The following is an 18,523-nucleotide window of genomic DNA, read 5'->3' as shown; positions in this document are numbered from 1 at the left end:
TAATAATGGAAGCAAGGCTAAAGAAAAATCAAGACACTTTCATAGGATTTGTCGACCTGGAAAAAGCATTCGACAATATAAAATGGTGCAAGCTGTTCGAGATTCTGAAAAAAGTAGGGGTAAGCTATAGGGAGAGACGGGTCATATACAGTATGTACAACAACCAAGAGGGAATAATAAGAGTGGACGATCAAGAACGAAGTGTTCGTATTAAGAAGGGTGTAAGACAAGGCTGTAGCCTTTCGCCCCTACTCTTCAATCTGTACATCGAGGACGCAATGATGGAAATAAAAGAAAGGTTCAGGAGTGGAATTAAAATACAAGGTGAAAGGATATCAATGATACGATTCGCTGATGACGCTGCAATCCTGAGTGAAAGTGAAGAAGAATAAATGATCTACTGAACGGAATGAACAGTCTAATGAGTACTCAGTATGGTTTGAGAGTAAATCGGAGAAAGACGAGGGTAATGAGAAGTAGTAGAAATGAGAACAGCGAGAAACTTAACATCGGGATTGATGGTCACGAAGTCAATGAAGTTAAGGAATTCTGCTACCTAGGCAGTAAAATAACCAATGACGGACGGAGCAAGGAGGACATCAAAAGCAGACTCGCTATGGCAAAAAAGGCATTTCTGGCCAAGAGAAGTCGACTAATATCAAATACCGGCCTTAATTTGAGGAAGAAATTTCTGAGGATGTACGTCTGGAGTACAGCGTTGTATGGTAGTGAAACATGGACTGTGGGAAACCGGAACAGAAGAGAATCGAAGCATTTGAGATGTGGTGCTATAGACAAATGTTGAAAATTAGGTGGACTGATAAGGTAAAGAATGAGGAGGTTCTACGCAGAATCGGAGAGGAAAGGAATATGTGGAAAACACTGATAAGGGGAAGGGACAGGATGATGGGACATCTGCTAAGACATGAGGGAATGACTTCCATGGTACTAGAGGGAGCTGTAGAGGGCAAAAAGTGTAGCGGAAGACAGAGATTGGAATACGTCAAGCAAATAATTGAGGACGTAGGTTGCAAGTGCTACTCTGAGATGAAGAGGTTAGCACAGGAAAGGAATTCGTGGCGAACCGCATCAAACCAGTCGGTAGACTGATGACCAAAAAAAAAAAAAAAAAAATATTGAGGAAGCAGTGAAGGAAACAAAATAAAAATTCGGAGTAGGTGTTAAAATCCATGGAGAAGAAATAAAAACTTTGAGGTTTGCCGATGACATTGTAATTCTGTCAGGGACAGCGTAGGACTTGGAAGAGCAGTTGAACGGATTGGATAGTGTCTTGAAGGGAGGATATCAGATGAAAATCAACAAAAACAAAACGAGGATAATGGAATGTAGTCGAATTAAGTCGGGTGATGTTGAGGGTATTAGATTAGGAAATGAGACACTTAAAGTAGTAAAGGAGTTTTTCTATTTGGGGAGCAAAATGATGATGGTCTAAGTAGAGAGGATATAAAATGTAGACTGGCAATGGGAAGGAAAGCGTTTCTGAAGAAGAGAAATTTGTTAACATCGAGTATAGATTTAAGTGACAGGAAGTCGTTTCTGAAAGTATTTGTATGGAGTGTAGCCACGTATGGAAGTGAAACATGGGTGATAAATAGTTTGGATAAAAAGAGAATAGAAGCTTTCGAAATGTGGTGCTACAGAAGAAAGTTGAAGATTAGATGGATAGATGACATAACTAATGAGGAGGTGTTGAATAGGATTGGCGAGAAGAGAAGTTTGTGGCACAACTTGACTAGAAGAAGGGATCGGTTGGTAGGACATGTTCTGAGGCATCAAGAGATCACCAATTTAGCATTGGAGGGCAGAGTGGAAGGTAAAAATCGTAGAGGGAGACCAAGAGATGAATACACCAAGCAGATTCAGAAGGATGTAGGTTGCAGTAGGTACTGGGATATGAAGAAGCTTGCACAGGATAGAGTAGCATGGAGAGCTGCATCAAACCAGTCTCAGGACTGAAGACTACAACAACAACAACAACAACATGCCTGTACCAGTTCCTTTGGCGCTTCAGTGTAGTTTAGGACCACTCTCTGTATGCGGATGTCGGAAGAACGTCTGCGCCCCTTGTACCTGACCGCCAAGCGGCTGTGATGACTCACGGTGATAGGCAGCTACTACCGGCAGCAGTGTCAGAGTGTACTGTACGTAACCGCATCTAGCCTAGGGGCAGCACGCGGCGTTGCCGTGTAGTGGCCGCTCCAACACACGGAGACCGGTTAGCTCGCTGGCGACTTCTGGTGGCTCGAGAAGGAAGCATGGGCGCCTGACCTCGCCGTCCAATCAGTGCCGTGCATCGCTGCTCCTCAGCTGATAGCTGGGCGGACCAGTCTGGGAAGAGCGTGTCTCGCATGCACACACAGTAGCGCAGGGCCCTCGCTACAGACCAGCGATCCGCGCCATCTAGGAATCCACTGGACCACCTGCTGCTCGTCTTGTGAAGACCAGGCCGCCAAAGGTAAGCAAGCTAAGCACTGGCTGTACCTACACGGCTTAAGCTCCCTGCTCAGCAACAGAGTATCCATCCGTGTACTCCGCAATCGCTGCGCAGTGCGAGGCAGAGGGAACTATAACACCATCATCTTTTCCCGGATGAGACCGCTCCCTGTTCTGAACTCACAAAATCACTCCCATCTTTTTCCAGATCTTCCACTATCTCTTCTCCCATTCGGCTGCTATTTCAGGATCTTTTGGGGAATTCTGGGACCTGGCATTCTCACGAGGCGTTGTCTCCAGCCTTCACAATATTTTCGAACTTTTTCGTTCATATTTAAAATATTTAATACTATTATAATACCTCCATTTCTAATCACGTCTCTTCCTGTCCAGCATTTCCCCTATCTTAGAAATCACATCTCTCCCGCTTGAATTTTGTTATTTCTTATTTTGGATTCCGTGCATCACGTCCAAAAGAGAAACCCCTATACAGGGTCATTCACTAAGATACGCAAATATTGTAATATGATATTCTACAAGTAAAACTAAAGAAATAGGTTCGTATAAACATGGGTCCACAAATCTTTAGTTGCGGAGTAAGAGATTTTGCCTGGAATTTAGCAACTCCGCTAATATGAAGCCATCGAAAAACTGTACGAGGTGAAAGTGAAGCGCGATTTCCATGTATTTTGTTGTTATTGATCTGGTGAATCTAATAAAACATGTCCCAGACCTGTATCTGCTGTAGTTTTCCAGAACATCCAGGGAATCAAAGAGGTAATTTCGTAAAAGTTTTTATTTACTAACTGCTTGGCCCAGTTCCAGGCAACTGCACCAAGTTTTCAACAGAAGGTGTAGAGCATTTAATTTTGGAAAAATGATGTAATAAACACCATATCTGCGTATTCCTCTGTCGTAAATTTGAAAGGCATCCCTATTTCATAAATAATCTACAAACTACAACAGTTACTATGTGGTTTCACTTAAATACACTGTTGTTATTATGTTCTTCCACTGAACAATGCAGAAAACTAACTCGTTCGAGGCTTGGAAACGACTGAAACAGCTCACTAACGGTTGCCAACAATGAAATAAACCTTCCTACATTATTAACAGAAAGGAAACAAATTTACTTGTATAATAATCTTTGCTTCTCTGGATGTTCTGGAAAACTACGGCAGACACACGCCTGGGACATGTTTTATTAGATTCACCAGATCAATAACAAGAAAATAAATGGAAATCGTGCTTTACTTTCACCTCATACAGTTTTGCGATGCCTTTGTATTAGCCAAGTTCCTAAGTTTCAGGAAAAATCTTTTATTAGGCGTAACTCTGTAACAAAACATTTGCAGACCTATGTTTAAATGAACTTTTTTGTTTGGTTGTACTTGCAGAATAACGTATTAAAATATTTGCGTATCTTTGTGAATCAACTGTGTAGAATGTTCACGGCTCGTGGTCTTGCGGTAGCGTCTCGCTTCCCAAAGAATATTTTTTGTTATTATTTATCCGTCTTTCTCTTTGTTTTTCCGTCTGCTAAGACCCTTTTTCTGTGGAACAGTTTCGCATATCCAGTTCAAATTTACGCCGCATACTAAGGTCGATGGTTCATTATGGGTGTACAAATTTTGAGCTTCTATGTCAATGCATTCAAAAGATACGGCCTTTTACGTTAGGCATTTTGATACTCGAAAACTGGCTATCAAAAGCCATAGGGTAATTCCCGTTGACATGAAATTTGGCAAGACGCGAGGTTTCACAGTCTAAGTAAATGGAAAAACCCGGAATTGTTAATTTCTAAGGATATTAAAAAATATTTATTTTCTCGTTTGTTATCAGATTTGAAACTTGAAATAAAAGCATTCTCCCAGTGACTAGTTTGTTGGCAGTATCAGTGGCGATGCCAGGAATGTATGAATTTCTGTGCATCTACAGAGAGCACCAGCCTTCGACCATAGATACTAATAGACTGGGCAAACAGTGCAGCGGCTATACATCTGGCGTGGCTGCAACATAGAATCACGTGACTGTTGGCAGAACGTCGGCGGGAGTTCAAGGCAGCATTCTGATTCCTGATTTCACTTCCAGTATTTCTCAGTGGATTTCCTGCTAACTTCACCACATTAAATGTAGCTTATGTAAACACAGCTAGAAGTGATAAATTATTGCGTAACCACTGTACAAATTTAGTTTTACAGCCATTACTTCACAATGAACTTTGTGAACTGCTGAAGCACTTTCGATGTTCGGCAATATATTCGCCGCGAATATTTCAGTGTTACCAATTATGAGATGCATTCTCTACTAACAATACGCGTTATGCACTGCATAAAATGTAAATATTGCGTGTGTGTGTTTTAGTGCCTTGGTTGTAGAAAGTGTTACAGACTTCGTAAACCGGCATAAACAACGAAACCTGTAACGTAAACACACGTGTTCACATCGAATGTAACGAACACAATTGTGTCGTTCACCCACAAAACGTAAAGCAGTTTCATTTGAAAGCTCTTTTTTGGTTTAAATAGTTTGTTTCGTAAATGTACCAAATAAGATATCTACAAAATCAGTAGCTACTTACATGAATACTTGTTCCACAGATCATGAATACGATACTTCACAATGATGTGTCAGTTTAATGAAAGGTAGACCTATCATTACATGACAATTCTTCCAATCACTTATTTATACCTAAAAAATCGTCTACTGAGTAGGAGCTGTCATTCATAGATTCTTTTAGTTTGATTTTAAATGCTGGTTGGCTATCTGTCAGGCTTTTAATGCTTTTTGGTAAATGACCAAAGATTTTTGTAGCAGCGTATTATTTATCCCATACATTACAGCTTATTATCTGGAAACTCACATAGGCCATACAACTACCTTTTTGCAAATGGTATTCAGTATTTGTTTCTGATATTCGTATGTTTTGTAACTGGGAAGTACAAAATAAAACTAAACCCAGATGAGAAATCAAACCCCTAACTTGTTTTTGCAAATTGTTCTTTAAAATAATACCAGCATAATTCACCCCTTTTTGTACCAAAGTCGGATTTAATCCAGGATAGTAAAAATCATTCTTTCTTCTTATGTAGTAGCAATGCACACTGCCATTGCTTTTGGAGTGGGAAGGGTTGTTGGCAATAAATATGTTGGCAATAAATATGTTGGCAATATGTGTGTGTGTTAGCGAGTGTATACCTGTCCTTCTTTCCCCCCTAAGGTAAGTCTTTCCGCTCCCGGGATTGGAATGACTCCTTACCCTCTCCCTTAAAACCCACATCCTTTTGTCTTTTCCTCTCTTTCCCTCTATCGTGACGAAGCAACCGTTGGTTGCGAAAGCTTGAATTTTGTGTGTATGTTTGTGTTTGTGTGTCTATCGACATGCCAGCGCTTTCGTTTGGTAAGTTCAAATGGTTCTGAGCACTATGGGACTCAACTGCTGTGGTCATTAGTCCCCTAGAACTTACAACTACTTAAACCTAACTAACCTAAGGACATCACACACAACCATGCCCGAGGCAGGATTCGAACCTGCGACCGTAGCAGTCGCGCGGTTCCGGTCTGCGCGCCTAGAACCGCGAGACCGTTTGGTAAGTCACATCATCTTTGTTTATATATATATACGTAAATTGGTGGTTTGAAGTGCTGTGTGTGTTTCCAGGCGCACATTGCAATCGTATATATTTCTTGAAATGGTAAGCTACAAAGCTGCTTTTTCTCTTTCGTATAGGTTTCCAAAGGATGAAGGGCGCAGGCAGATGTGGATACAGCCATTGAAACGAAAAGATTTCAAGCCTACTGCGCACACACGCATCTGTTCGAAGCACTTTGAAGAATATATATATATATATATATATATATATATATATATATATATATATATATATATATATATATTGCCTGCGCCCTTCATCCTTTGGAAACCTATACGAAAGATAAAAAGCAGCTTTGTAGCTTACCATTTCAAGAAATATATACGATTGCAATGTGCGCCTGGAAACACACACAGCACTTCAAACCGCCAATTTACGTAACTGTGGCGTTCTGGATAAGGATATGATACACACAATAGTTTATCAGTATTCAAGAAATGCCGCTAAATTATACTAATAATACTTACACGTGAAATTTAATGTTACTTCCCTTCACAAAACGCTCGGTACAACCATAAGCACAACAGGATACCACCATTGTTTTGCCAATAGTCACGTGGTATAGCGGTAGAGATGTTGGTGCCACGAAATATACGTCATGACCAGTCTACCAATATCTATGGTCGAAGGCACCATCCCTACCCAAAACTGGCCATTCTTTTTTTTTTTTTTTGTGCTAACCCAGCTTTCGCTTCCATAGGATAAAGCAGGAACCGCCATCACTTTACAGAATTTTTTTATACTTTATAGCCCAGTGTTCCGCTAATGGTAGCACAGACAGCTTGGAATTTGTGTATTTCATTTTCACCGTTAGAGACAAGATCGAAACTTACAGTATTTGGGAGACTTGCTTTAAAACACAGGTATCCAAAATAATTTTTGATTGGATATTTTTCTCGGAATGCCATTATTTTCTTTTTAATGCTAGAAATTCTAAAGTATTTATTGCATATTTCATTCATTTGGTATACTTATGCTTGGATGTCATATTCATTTTTTAGAATAACAACGATATCATCTGAGACAGAAGTACATACAGGAATTTCGCATTCGTTGTCCTAGTTTCTTTCTTTGTGTTACATTTCTATTTGTGAACAACGAAGTCAGTGTAAATATTAAAAATGTTAGGTGATAGTCCACGCCTGTGTCTAACACCCTGGTTAACAATTATTTCTTTTAATCGATTCCTATCTGTGTTTAGTACAATGCCCGTAGTTTTGTATAGACTTACTTTAAAAAAATAAGCAGGTATCACGAAAACTTCTCAGACTCACTGTAGATGTTGACACACGGGCTGAGCTTGTAACTCTTCATAAGTGGAAGGAAGGGGAAGAAACCTTAACACATATAACGAATACCCTCCGCCTTCGCTTATGTTGATGTAAGAGGAAGTGTCCGTAACATCTATTAAAAAAATATAGCGCCACTGACCACTTTTTCTTCACAGAAATCTCTAAAAAAAAAACTGTATCTGGATGTCTGGACGACGCTAGTCCGAAACGAAAATGGTACTTTATTTCATTTACTGTATCTTAGAGAGGCTGTGCTGATTTCGGGAAACATATAAGTGGTTGCAATTGCGATCTAGACGGAAACTGTAGCAAAGAATTCAGGCCAACTTGATCTCTGAGTCGCGTGGATTTCACTTCCCTTACTGATGTACGAGGGAGGACTGCGCTTTTGTCTCTTGCTTACCTGACATCTGAAGGGTCTGAACTAAGATAATGCTGGAATGCTATTCCTTTCCTATGCTTGTGCGATGGAGTTATTGACTCGGTCCTAATGACACTGAAGTCGTTTGTCTCTTTAATCGAAACTCTCGTCTTTATTCAGGTACCCTGATCACTGTCGATATCCATTAATCATCTCCAAACAGCGTTAATAACGTTTCTGTTTCGGAATAATCAGGTTAAGTACAATCTGTTCAATCTTGTTATTTGAAAAGCTTTCCGTTTTTCCGTGTTTGCCTAACGAGTTTTGGAAAGAAAGTCAAAGTAAATAAAAGAAATCTATTCAATTTGAATTGGTATTCACGATGTCGGCAACGTTTCCAATGACATATGGTAAGCGGAGATGTAGCGTGCACTAGGTTACCATCATTTATATAATATCGTAATTGCACCATTACTACATTTCGAAGAAGGTTTCGAATAAACCCTACTAAATTTCTGAGTTGTTGTCGCTGTGGTCTTCAGTCTGAAGACTGGTTTGATGCAGATCTCCATTCTACTCTATCGCGTTCGAGCCTCTTCACCTCCGAATAACCACTGCAATCTACAGCCTTCTGAATCTGTTTAGTGTATTCATCTCTTGGCCTTCCTCTACGATTTTCACCCTCCACGCTTCCCTCCAGTACTAAATTGTTGATCCCTCGATGTTTCAGAATGTGTCCTACCAACCGATCCCTTCTTCTAGTCAGACCGAGCGAGGTGGCGCAGTGGTTAGACACTGGACTCGCATTCGGAAGGACGACGGTTCAATCCCGCGTCCGGCCATCCTGATTTAGGTTTTCCGTGATTTCCCTAAATCACTCCAGGCAAATGCCGGGATGGTTCCTCTGAAAGGGCACGGCCGACTTCCTTCCCTAATCCGATGAGACCGATGACCACGCAGTCTGGTCTCCTTCCCCAAACCAACCAACCAACCTTCTTCTAGTCAGATTGTGCCACAAATTTCTTTCCTTCCCAATTCTATATAGTACCTCCTGATTTACGCTGTCTGCCCATCTAATCTTCAGCATTCTTTTGTAGCACCACATTTCGAAAGCTTCTATTCCCTTCTTGTCTAAACTGTTTATAGTCCATGTCTCACTTCCTTATATGGCTACATGCCACGCAAATACTTTCAGAAAAGACCTCCCGACACTGGATTTAACAAATTTCTCTTCTTCAGAAACACTTTACTTCCCATAGCCAGTCCACATTTCATATCCTCTCTACTTCGACGATCAGTAGTTGTTTTGCTCCCCAAATAGCAAAATTCATTTACTACTAATCTAATTTCCTCAGCATCAACCGACTTAGTTCGACTACATTCCGTTACCCTCGTTTTGCTTTTGTTGATCTTCATCTTATACACTCCTTCCAAGACTGTCCATTCCGTTCAACTGCTCTTCCATGTGCTATCCTATCTCTGACAGAATTACGATGTCATCGGCAAACCTCAAAGTTTTTATTTCCTCTGCCTGGACCTAAATTCATGCTCCATTTTTTTTCCTTTACAGATTGCTCAACATACAGACTGAATAACGTCGGGGAGAGGTTACAACCCTGTTTCACTACCTTCTCAACCACCGCTTCCCTTTCACGCCCGTCGACTCTTATAACTGCCATCTGGTTTTTGTGCAAATCGTAAATAGCCTTTCGCGCCCTGTGTTTGACCCCTGCCACATTTACAATTTGAAATAGAGTATTCCAGTCAACATTGTCCAAAGCTTTCTCTAAGTTTAAAAATACTATAAAAGTAGGGTTGCCTTTCCTTAACCTATCTTCTATGAGAAGTCGCAGGGTCAGTATTGCTCCGCGTGTTCAAAAATGGTTCAAATGGCTCTGAGCAGTATGAGACTTAACTTCTGAGGTCATCAGTCCCGTAGAATTGGAACTACTTAAACCTAACTAACCTAAGGACACCACACATGTCCATGCCCGAGGCAGGTTCCAGACTGAAGCACCTAGAACCGCTCGGCCACTCCGGCCGGCTTCGCGTGTTGTGTTTTTCTATGGAATCCAAACTGATCTTCCGCAAGGTCGGCTGCTACCAGTTTTTCCACTCGTCTGTAAAGAGTTGGTGTTAGTATTTTGCAACCGTGACTTGTTAAACTTATAGTTCGGTAAGTTTTATACTTGTCAGCACCTGCTTTCTTTGGAGTGGGAATTACCATACTCTTCTTGAAGCCTGATTGTATTTCGCCTGTCTCATTCATCTTGTTCATCAGATGGAAGAGTTTTGCCATGACTGTCTCTTCCAAGGCTATCAGTAGCTCTAGCCGAATGTTGTCTAGTCCCGGGGCCTTGTTTCGACTTGGGTGTTTCAGTGCTCTGTCAAATTCCTCACGCAGTATCATATTTCCCATGTGATCTTCACCTACGTCGCCTTCCATTTTCATAACATTACTCTCGAGTACATCGCTCTTTTACAGACCCTCTATATACTTCTTCCAACTTTCTGCTTCCCCTTCTTTGCTTAGGACTGGTCTTCCATCTGAGCTCTTGATATTCACACAGGTGGTTCTCTTTTCTCCAAAGGTCTCTTTAATGTTCGTGTAGGCAGTATCTATCTTACCCGCAGTGATATATATATACCTCTACATCCTTACATTTGTCCTCTACCCATCTCTGCTTAGCCATTTTGCGCTTCCTGTCAATCTCATTTTGGAGATGTTTGTATTCCTTTTTGCCTGCTCCATTTACTGCATTTTAATATTCTCTCCTTTCATCAATTAAATTCTATATATCTTGTGTTACCCAAGGATGTCTACTAGGCCTCGTCGTTTTACCTACTTCATTCTCTGCTGCCTTCACTCACTATTTCATCTCTCAAAGCTACCCATTCTTCTTCTACTGTATTCCATTCCCCTGTTTTTGTCAATCTTTCCTTAATGCTCCCCCCCTGCCCCCCCCCCTCGCGATACCCTCTACAATCTCTAGTACTATCAGTTTATCCTGGACGCAACTCGCTAATTTCCTGTCTTTCTGTAGTTTAGTCAGTTTTAACCCACAGTTCATATCCAATAAGTTGTGGACAGAGTCCAACCTGTCGCTGGAAATGCCTTACACGTTAAAATATAGTTCTGAAATCTCGGTCTTACCACTATACGTATAATCAATCTGAAACCTTCCTGTGTTTCCAGGTATCTTGCACGTATACAACTTGGTCTTATGATTCATAAACGAAGTGTTAGCTATCATGAAATTATGCTGTGTGCAAACAGCTATGACCAGGCGGATTCCTCTTTCATTCCTTTCACCCAGTTCATATTCACCTACTACTTTTTCTTCTCTTCGTTTCCCTACTATCGAATTCCACTCCCCCATCACTATTAAATTTTTGTCCCCTTAACTATCTGAAGAATTTCTTTTATTTTTTTTACATATATTTGTTCAGTGTGTTCATCATCTGCGGAGCTAGCTAGCACATGAACTTGCATTGCTGTGGTGAGTGTGGACTTCTTGTCTCAGCGTAGAGAGTGTATTATTGTTGCCAAAGCTTTCTTTAAGTCTAAAAATACTATTAAAAAAGGGTTGCCTTTCCGTAACTTATCTTCTTTGAGAAGCCGTGGGGTCAGTATTGCTTCCCGTTTTCATATTTTTCTATGGAATCCAAACTGATCTTGCCCCGAGGTCGGCTGCTGCCAGTTTTTCCACTCGTCTGTGAAGAATTCGTGTTAGTATTTTGCAGCTGTGACTTATTAAACTTATAGTTCGGTAACTTTTATACTTGTGAGCACCTGCTTTCTTTGGTGTGGGAATTATCGTATTCTTCTTGAAGCCTCATTGTATTTCGCCTGTCTCATACATGGTGGAAGCCCAAACCAAACATTGTAGGAAACGAAGGCATACAACACATAATACCTACAAAGTTTCTGAGGGTAGGGTAGGACGTCAAACGGGCCGATGTGGAGCAGGAGAGGCATCACAGGACATTTTAATTTGCACTGTCTATACTTTTAGAAATAAATTCATAAAACTGTGTCAGTATGACGAGAAAGGATTCAGGATTCATTCTCATGGAAATGGAAGTTCAAAAAAATTACAAAATAAATTTTTTTACATGTGAAATTTCATCATTTTTTTCACTTACTATTGGCTGCATTTATTGCTATAGGACACTTTTCTTCAGAAGTAAGACAGATTCTTCGATGAATTTTGCGCAGCATAACAAACCATACTTACAGGTGTATGATACTTTAGAATTTTCCAAATCTGTTAAAAACTGTGGTAAAACTGAGATAATTAACCATAAAATTTGACTTTTTTGTATAAATGTGTCAGCTCATTTTAGGGTGCCATGGCCTAGTAGCCACTAAATCTTCAATTGATAATGGCCCAAGGACGAAAGTGCAATCGTGAAATAAAGAAAGTGTTACAGTCACTGGCGTAAATATGTCTTTCATAAAATTTGAGTTTCTTTCTAAACATGAGGTTTAAAATGTAAGACCTCATTCAGTTTTTCATAAATTAAATAAATTCTAGAATTTCGTACACCTGTGAGTATGGTTTGTATGCTCTGCAAAATTCATCTAAGAATCTCTCTTACTTATGAAGAAAAGCGTACCTATAGCAACAAACGCAGCCAATAGTAACTGAAAAAATGATGAAATTTCACATGTAACAAAGATTTATTTTGCTATGTTTTTGAACTTCCACTGCTATGACTGTGAATCCTGAATCGTTCCTGGTCATGCTGACAAAGTTTTACGAATATATTGTAAAAATGTGGACAGTGCGGATTAAAATGTCCTTTGGTGCTTCTCCTGCTCCAAGTTGGCTCGTTTGACGTCCTACACCCCCCCCCCCCCCCCTACCGAGCCAAAAAGCAGTAGATACAGGCGCCCAGATATATGCCGTCCTCCTTGATTTCCGGAAGGCATCCGATGCAGTTCCGCGTTGCCGCCAAACTAGAAAATACGAGTGTATGGAATGTTAGGTCAGCTGACTGGACTGAAGAGTATCTACCAAACCGAATACAGCAAGTCGTTCTGAATTGGGATGTAATAGTAGTTTCGCGCGTGCTCCTGGTGAGTATTAGAGGAGCGTTAGTTTTCACGAAGCATATAAATGACCCAGCAGATAATGTCGCGAGTTCCAGCAGGCTTCTAGCGGATGATTCTGTTGCATACAGAGGCGTCGCGACGCTAGAAAATTGCAGCGAAATACAGGAAGCGACGCTTTGTGTAGGGTGCGACAACTCACCCTCAACGTAAACTAATGTAACGTGATGCGAATCCATAGACAGAAAGACTCCTTATTACATGATCTCAAAATTATTGAACGAAAAGTGAAAGCAGTTACGTCGATGAAATGCCAAGGAGTATGGCTACAGCCCCGATGTCATTCAATCTGTATTTTGAGCAAGCAGTAAAGCAAACAAACAAAAAATATGGAGTAGGAACTACAATCCATGGTGGAAGAAATACAAACTTTGAGGTTTGTCGATGACATTGTAATTCTGTTAGAGATAGCAGAGGACCTGGAAGAGCAGTTGAACGGAATGGACAGTGTCTTGAAAGAAGGATATAAGATGAACATCAACAAAAGCAAAACGAAGATAGTGGAATATAGTCGAATTAAATCAGGTGATGCTGAGGGAATTAGATTAGGAAATGAAACAATGTACTAGATGAGTTTTGCTATCGGGAGCAAAATAACTGATGATGGTTCGAAGTTAGAGACGATATAAAATGTAGACTGGCAAGGAAAGCGTTTCTGAAGAACACAAATCTGTTGACATCAGAAGAATTTGTTGCTACGGAAGAATGCTGAAGATTAGATGGGTAGATCACGTAACTAATGAGGAGGTACTGAGAGGAATTTGTGTGACAACCTGACTAAAAGAAGGGATCGGTTGGGAGAACACGTTCTGAGACATCAAGGGATCACCAATTCAGTAGTGCAGGAACGCGCTGAGGGTAAAAGTCGTAGAGGGATACCAAGAGATGAATTCAGTAAGCAAATTCAGAAGAATGTAGGTTGTAGTAGTTACTCGGAGATGAACCTTGTACAGGATAGAGTAGAATGGAGAGTTGCATCAACCAGTCTCTGGACTGAAGACCACAACAACAACGGGGTTCAGTAGCAGTTTCATGTGCAACTTCACGACAATTCACTGCTCTGTTATTACACTTATCATTTTTACGGAGGAACAGCTCGTACAGAAATGAAGGCCATGACCGCACGGATTATCTACAGGCAACAGCTACTGGTCATTCGTCTATGGTGCATGCGTACTTACTCTGCGACAGGATCAGAACCCTAGTTTACTTTAGTTTAGTTATGTCATGTTCCGTTGATTATTTTCACGATTATTTTATCGACATGGTGTGGAAAAAGTCAGATTACAAGATATATATATACACACACATGAATAGCGCTAGTATTAATATTACTGAAATTTTTAGTTCTACACTTGAAACTACATTTAAAGGCACATTTTTTTACCAGTTCTGAAACAGAAACTCGACCATGCAATAGAAAAATGGCTCTGAGCACTATGGGACTTAACATCTGAGGTCATCAGCCCCCTAGAACTTAGAACTACTTAAACCTAACTAACGTAAGGGCATCACACACATGCATGCCCGAGGCAGGATTCGAACCTGCGACCCTAGCGGTCGCGCGGTTCCAAACTGAAGCCCCTAGAACCGCCCGGCCACACCGGCCGGCATGCAATAGGAGTTGTCCAAAAGAACTGAGTTTAGACTACATTTAAAATTTGATTTGCCACCTGCCAGACACTTTATGTTGTTGGGCAAATGATTAAAGATTTTTGTTGCTGAGTTATGTGACCCCTTTTTGAGCAACTGACAGCTTCAATAACGGATAGGAAAGGTCATTTTTCCCTCTAGCGTTGTACGTATGAACATCACTGTTCTTCCCGAATTGAGATGGCTTATTTATAACGAATTTCATTAGCGAATCTATGTACTCTGATGGTGCAGTTAAAATACCTAACTCCATGAATAGGTGCCTACATGACGTCCTTGGGCGAACATCACTAATTATTCTCCCTGTTCTCTTTTATGCAAAATGGTTCAAATGGCTCTGAGCACTATGGGACTTAACTTCTGAGGTCATCAGTCCTCTAGAACTTCGAACTACTTAAACCTAACTAACCCAAGGATATCACACATCCATGCCCGAGGTAGGATTCGAACCTGCGACCGTACCGGTCGCGCGGTTCCAGACTGAAGCGCCTAGAGCCGCTCGGCCATATCGGCCGGCTCTTTAATGCAATTAATACTTTATGTCTAAGTGGTGAGTTACCCCTGAAAACTATTTCATAAGACATAATGAGTGGAAATATGCGAAGTATATTAGGAGGCTGATCTCTTTATTACCAAGACTAGCGACCTTACGAAGAGCGAAAGAAGCTGAACTTAATTGTTTGAGAAGCTCAGCAATATGCTTCTTCCAGTTCAGGTCATAATCAATGTGAACACACAAAAATTTGGAGAAATCTACGCTGTTAACTGAGCCCTGTTCAAATGCTACATAAATTGCCGATATGACTCTATTTGGTGTACAGAAGTGGATATAGTGAGTTTTTTCAGAATGAAGGGAGAGTCCATTTTCTTAATAATTCTTCGAAAGACATCCTTAACAATATCTTCAGCTGCTTTCTCTGGAGATGGATTTATTATAACATTCGTGTCATCTGCAAAAAGAAATAGTTCTGCTTGCTGGACGTTAAGTCAGAGGTCATTATCATGAATAAGGAATAGCAAAGGACCCAAAATTGAATCCTGTGGGACTTCCCATTCACTAGAATTTACCACCCTCCCAACATTATTTGTGCTATTCAGCACAACTTTGTTGCTTTCTGTTCGTTAAGTATGATTCAAACCAGCTGCATTTATAGCCTTCAATTGTACAAAACCTGAGTTTCTCTAAGAGTGTGACATGTTATAACCGCCACATCTAGTATCTCGCAGAAATACCACGAGGGCAAGAGGCATTCTATGTGACGTTCGTTATACAAAGTATTCATGACTGGAATACGAAAAGGGGGGGGGAGGTGACTGGTGTGTAGAAAGCACCCTCAGCCACACACCGTGAAGAAGTGTTAGGTGGGAGGGGGGAGGGCGAGGTGTAAAAATGTGGAGGATACTACTTTGTCTTCCTGCGTCAGCTGCTCTTGGCGCAGAGCAGTGTGTTGGTAAACACACGTCACGTAACGAAGCTGTTGACCAGACGCCCTCCCACACAACGTAGCAGCATCGAGAACCGGCCGACCTTGGTCTGTTCTGCGCAAGCGCTGCCCGACCCCGCTCGGCATTCGACTTGTTTTCTTGTACCTGACTGTAACTGAGCAGCGCGAAAATACTGGGTGATCAAAAAGTCAGTATAAATTTGAAAACTTAATAAACCATGAAATAATGTAGATAGAGAGGTACAAACTGACACACATGCTTGGAATGACATGGGGTTTTATTAGAACAAAAAAGAAAAAAAAACAGCTCACAAAATGTCTTACAGTTGGCGCTGGACAGCAAAACTGCTGCCAAGACGGGTGAGAGGTACACCGATATGTTACAGAATCGCATCATCCCCAGCCTGGCTGATAAACACCTGCTGGAACGTATGATGTTTATGCAGGATGACGCTCCACCCCATATTGCTAGACGCGTGAAAGATCTCTTGCGCGCGTCGTTTGGTGGTGATCGTGTGCTCAGCCGCCACTTTCGTCATGCTTGGCCTCCCAGGTCCCCAGACCTCAGTCCGTGCATTGGGGTTACCTGAAGTCGCAAGTGTATCGTGATCGATCGACATCTCTAGGGATGCTGAAAGACAACATCCGACGCCAATGCCTCACCATAACTCCGGACATGCTTTACAGTGCTGTTCACAACATTATTCCTCGACTGCAGCTATTGTTGAGGAATGATGGTGGACATATTGAGCATTTCCTGTAATGAACATCATCTTTGCTTTGTCTTACTTTGTTATGTTAATTATTGCTATTCTGATCATACGAAGCGCCATCTGTCGGATATTTTTTGAACGTTTGTATTTTTTTGGTTGTAATAAAACCCCAAGTCATTCCAAGCATGTGTGTCAATTTGTACCTCTCTATCTACATTATTCCGTGATTTATTCAGTTTTCAAATTTATACTGACTTTTTGATCACCCAGTATTTCTGGTGTTAGCGTCGACGAAAGATGTCTTTAGGTAGAAAGGCTAATGTGGCCGACACGAATGTAAACAAGAAGATCCGACTTAAGTATGCTCTAGCGATAGATGCCTTGCCGTGGTTTGGGGCATGGAAATTTTTGTGGAGACACGCATTTTGCACAGAGCTGAATAGCACATTATCTGCTGATGTCTAGTCCACACGAACGAATCGTAGTTCTTATCAGAGATCAAATATCTGATTCAAGCAAAGTGTCTTCAAGTAAGGGCAAAGACTTTTGGTTAAGCAAGTAATGTGTTACCAGTAATAATTGTGTTTTGAAGCATCTCTCTATGCTGCTCCATCCTTCGCAAGCACCTTAATCTCATCTCTGCTGTACTTCTGAAGGCCACGTCCAATTGAACCTGCTTATTTTAGGCTAGTCCTCGTATCCCTCTCAAATTTTAACATCGCAAACTTTCCTGCAATGGTCATGCCTTACCTTGTGTCCCCCTAAATTATGCCCTCTTCAAGTCAAATTCTGCCATAAAGGTGATTTCTGCCCAATTCGACTCAATGCCTATTCACTAGTCACTCGATATTTAGTACTATTCTGAAAAACCGCACTTGTAACGCGACTAATATGCTCTTGTCTCCGCTGTTTGTTGTTCACGTTTCTCTGCCACACAACGCTATACTGAAGGCAATAGGTTTCTAGAAAACTTTTTCTTCCCATTACCAGTCCGCATCTGATATCGTTTCTTACTTTTTCTCGTCGTTAATTATTTTGGTGCCCAAATAGCAAAACTCATTTACTACTTTAAGTCTCTCATTTCCTAATCTAATTCCCTCGGTATAACCTGATGTCTTATAAATCGATTACATTCCATTACCTATGTTCTATAACTTTCTTTGCTGCGCGGGGTAGTCGCGTGGTCCAAGGTGCCTTGCCACGGTTCGCTTGGCTCCCTTTGTCGAAGGTAAGCCTAGGGAGCGATGAGTTCAGCAGTTTGGTGCCATAGGAACTTAACCACCACCATTTTATTATAAATTTCTTTGTTTCACGCCTGTGATCACAAATGTTGTACGTCCTCAGACTATCCGTTTCGGCCGGCAATGGCCATCTTAAGATCAGCAACAAAACCATAAATACAACTAGTGGGTGTCTACAGCTTAAAACAATAAAATAAGCTATGAAGAAAAATATTACTGACATACATGGGAAAATTATGCGGCTGAAACATGATTTTCAAGTGCATATCAGTAATATTTTTCGTCAACGCCTATTTCATTGTTTTAAGCTGTAGACATCCACTAGTTGTATTTATGTTTTTGCCGCCGATCTGAAGATGGTCATTGCTGACCGAAACCTGTAGTCTGAGGACCTGCATTATCTGTGATCATAGACGTGAAACAAAGAAATTTATTCTACACTATCGGATCACTGTTCGATATGCGACGTTGTGAAACCCTTGTTTTAGTTTTGGCGATTTCATCTTATGACCTCCTTTCATGACACTATCCATTCCACTCGGTTTCTTCTAAGTCTTTTACCAACTCTGCCGGAATTATGACGTTGTCAAACCTT

At 41.0% G+C, this 18,523-nt stretch overlaps 1 protein-coding gene across 1 annotated transcript in view; it reads left to right on the top strand.

The window, feature by feature from the left end:
• The first annotated feature begins 2,318 nt into the window (after window positions 1-2,318).
• Window positions 2,319-18,523, top strand: part of LOC124718923 (aminomethyltransferase, mitochondrial) — a 179,404-nt gene continuing 163,199 nt past the window's right edge. The window contains exon 1 of the mRNA XM_047244577.1: window positions 2,319-2,476. The gene's annotated coding sequence lies outside the window, so the exon portion shown is untranslated. The remainder of the gene's footprint in view (window positions 2,477-18,523) is intronic.

Source organism: Schistocerca piceifrons, chromosome 10, assembly GCF_021461385.2.
Source record: "Schistocerca piceifrons isolate TAMUIC-IGC-003096 chromosome 10, iqSchPice1.1, whole genome shotgun sequence".
NCBI classification, from domain to species: domain Eukaryota; kingdom Metazoa; phylum Arthropoda; class Insecta; order Orthoptera; family Acrididae; genus Schistocerca; species Schistocerca piceifrons.
This window is presented reverse-complemented; position numbering and strand designations above follow the sequence as displayed.